This window comes from Elephantulus edwardii, unplaced genomic scaffold, assembly GCF_000299155.1.
Source record: "Elephantulus edwardii isolate Elephantulus edwardi_28Jun2011 unplaced genomic scaffold, EleEdw1.0 scaffold00012, whole genome shotgun sequence".
Lineage (NCBI taxonomy): Eukaryota > Metazoa > Chordata > Mammalia > Macroscelidea > Macroscelididae > Elephantulus > Elephantulus edwardii.
In genome coordinates, this window is record NW_006399762.1 from 2,149,473 (window position 1) to 2,153,698 (window position 4,226).

Consider the following 4,226-nt stretch of genomic DNA (forward strand, 5'->3'; position numbering starts at 1 on the left):
TTCCTGGACCCTGAGCTGAGTTTTCTTTTACTCCATTCTTTTCACTGGAAAACTGCCTCTGAAAACCCACTGAAGGGTCTTCAATGGAAGACTAGAGTTGGTTCAATGAGTTGGTTCCCACTCACAACAACAGTGGACTTAGTGCTTAATTTATAAGGGTGATAACATACAGGTCAAAAGGCCAACAATAACCACCGAAGGTCTAAAGATTTACAGATTTGAAAACTTGATGAGGCAGTTCTACTCTGACCTATGGCATCACTAAGAATCAGAATCCACTAGGTACAGTGGGTTATTAATTAAATAATAGTACTAAGTTGAATCGAGGAATAGATTCAGTCGGCCAATGGAGCTCCCTCTATCATATGTAGGGAGTCTATATAAGAAGTCCTGGTGATTCAGAAGTTAAGCACTTAATTGCTAAATGAAAGGTCATCCATACCTCAGTGTGAGAAGTGCAACAATGAATGAATGGAAACCCTAAGTCTCTGTAAACTTTCATTAAAATTAATAAAAAAATTATAGTCTAGGAAACCCTATAGGGGACAGTTCTAGTCTGTTATTTAAGGTTACTGTGAATCAGAATGAACTCAGTGACACACAACAACATTTATTTATATTTATTCTGTTATATTTGGCATAGGCCAAAGAGAATTGTGTTGCAAATTTTTAAAATACAGTGTTTAAAGAAACCTAATGTAAATCATTAAAGTGTCATTGTATTTTACACTCAAGATTGCAAAACAATAATACTAAAGAAGAATACTTTCTTTTATAATCTAATATTTAACCTATAGCAAAATGCCTGTTATGCTGAACATAGATTATAATGAAAATTATGGACTAAGAGAGTCTCACTTCCAGAGCCAGTATATTGAGATACTGGGGAAAGAGAGGCCTGAATCTCTTGGAGAGAAACTGCTCGACCTGGGGTACTTGGCTGCCTTAGGGCCACTCCACAGAACAAAGAGGAAAATAGAATATAAGAGAATGCGCTGCAGTCAGTTGAGAGACTTGTTCCCACAGACAGCACATTGAAGTGCTAGGGAGGAAGCTGCCTACAACTCACCTGGACAGAAACTACATAAGTTGGGAAACCTGGTTATACTACTACACAAGTGAACTAGGACAGTAGACTTTAGGGGAGGAAGATGCAAACAGGAGAGTGATTCATTCCCAGAGTGAGTACTGTAAGGTGCTGGGGAGGAAGGTCCCTGAAAGTCCCTTAGAAAGAAACTTCTCCAGTTGGGGAACCTGACTGTTGCAAGGCCACCCCACATGCCAAAGAGGACAGCAGAGGAGAAAAGGCTTCAGTAAGGTCATATTCCCACATGACTGCATTGCAGACCAGAAGGACTTTAATAAGGGCAAACTTGCCCACTCCACAAACCTAGAAAGGACTTTGAGTAAAGCAAGTTGCCCACTCGCATGGACAGAACACTTTAAGCCTGCATATAGTCAATATTATCATAAAGAACTATCAAAAAAACTACACAGATACAATAGAAATGTCCTAACACACGACAAGAAAAATGTCACATAATATCAAGAAAGCAGCACGAAACTTCAAACATTGTGACAAAAAGGAAATAAACCTTCTTCTAAAAAAGAAAACCCAATGAATAGACCAGAGACAGGGAGATAGAAGAAATTTACTGACACTGATTTCATATGAGGAACTACAGAAGAAGGTATAAATGATGGAAGAAAGAAGTGAAGCCATTTAAAAAAAATGCTCCAAAGACACAGAACTAAAAGAAATATATCGACCCAGGGAAAGATGAGCAACAATGGAAAAAACTGTTAAAAAAGGAAGAAAGATTTGAAACTATAGATAAAAAGGTACAAGGACGTAAAAAAAAATCATCACAAGACAGGGGTAGAGCCAGCACAATACTAGAAATAACAGAAATGCGCGAAAATGCAATCCAATATCAATACAGAAATGACAGATATTTCCAGCATGCTGAAGGGACAGAAAAGCAGAACCAAAAACATGGAAGAGAAAATCAGTGAACTGGAAAACAAGAACCTCAGTGGGAAAGTACTAGAAGAAAAATCAGAGGATACAGAAGAAAAATAAAGAGGACATTAGAATCATGTGGGATAACATCAAAAGGAACAACATACATATGATTAGAATTCTTTGAACATGAGAGGTAGGGAAAGCACTGAAAAAAATTGTGGAGAAGATGCTGGAAAACTTCCCAGGTATTATGAAGAACAAGGAAATCCACATTCAAGGAGCTCAGTGAACCCCAAACAGACTAGGAAAACTTTAAGACATATCATAGTCAAAGTCTCCAAAATCAAAGATAAAGGATAGCAAACTAAAAGCAGTGCAAGAAAAACAAAGTTATCTACAAAGGAAAACCAATCAGATTAAGCTCTGATTTCTCAGCAGAAATCATAAAAGCAAGAAGACAGTGGGATGGCATATACAAAAAGTTGAAAGAAAACAATTGCAAGCTTATGATGTCCGCAAAAGCCGTCCATCAAATATGAAGAAGAAATTAGGTCATTTGCAGAAAAGCTGGAACTTAAGGAATTTGTGAGAACAAGACCAACTGTACAAAAAAATTCTAAGGAAAGTCTTTCACACAGAGACACCATCATAATCAGAAATAACAGAAGAAGAAACAAAGTAAAATGAGAATGATAAAATCTGGCCTGTCAGTAATCACATTTAATGTGACTGGATTAAATGTACCAGCCAAAAAAAAGAGAGTAGCAGAATGGAAAAAAACAACCAAAACTCATCAATATGTTGCCTACAACAGACACATCTAAGAAATGAGGGAAAAGATAGATTAAAAATCAAAGGGTGGGAAAAACATACAAAGCAAATGGCACCCGCAAAATGCAGGCTTGGCAATACTAATCTCTGATAAAAGAGACTTCAAGATGAGAACCACCATAAAAGATAAGGAAGGGCACTATATAGTGATTAAAGGCACAACAGAGCAAGATGGCATAAGCTTCATCAACAACTACACAACAAATGATTGCCCTGCAAAATACATAAAACAACAGACTTGAAGAAAGAAATAGACAGCACTACAGTAGTGGTAGGAGATTTTAACATACCACATCACCAAAGGGTAGGTCAACTCAAAATAAACTTAAAGAAGAGCTAAACTTTATAGTCAGTCAACCCAACCTTGTGGATTTATTTAGGATACTGCACCCAACTAAACTCAGTTTACCTTCTTTCTCAAATGCACGTTAAGTTCTCCAGAACTGATAATATGTTAGGACACAAAACAAGCCTCAACAGATCAAAAACCATTAAAATAATGCAAAGTATCTTCTGAGATCACTATGCCATAAAACTACAAGTTAGTGATGAGGATAAAGTTTATAAAACCACCTTCATGGAAGCTAAGTTACACCTGCTAGAACACGATTGGATTATAGAATAAATAAAAAAGGAAATGAAAAAGTTCCTCAAAACAAACTATAATGGAAATACAACATACCAAAACCTCTAGAATACAGGTAAGGCAGTTCTCTGGGACTATTGCTCATAGCAATAGGTAAACACATAAAAAAGAAAGAAAGAAGCAAAATTAATGAACTAACTCAACACCTCCATCAAATAGAAAAAGAACCATTATCTACCCCCACAGCCTCTAAAAGAAAAGAAATTATCATAGAAGGAGTTAAATCAATGAGATAGAAAACAGAAAAACAGTTGAAACCATCAACAAGACCAGGAGCTGATTCTTCCAAAGGATCCATAAAACAAACTATTGTGGAACTTACAACAGAAAACAAAGAGAAGATACAAGTAACTTTAATCCAAAATGATAGAGGTGACATCACAACAGACCAGATTAAAATTAAATTGATAATTTCAGAATATTATGAAAAGCTGTACTCCAATAAATGTGAAAACCTGCAGGAAATGGACAAATACCTTAAAACTCATGTTCCACCTAGAGTGACACAGACAGATGTAGAACACTTCAACATAGTGAAAAGTATATATGCAAAACCTAGAGCCAATATCGTTCTCAGTGGAGAAAGACTAAAGGTATGCCCCTTGCATTAGCATGATTAAATGTTCTGGGATTCCCATTCTTCTCAGAGTCAGCCACAGTTTGTTATGATCCACGCAGTCAAATGCCTTTGCATAATCGATGAAACACAGATAGACATTCTTCTGGTATTCTCTGCTTTCAGCCAAGATCCATCTAACATCAGCAACGATATCCCTAGTACCA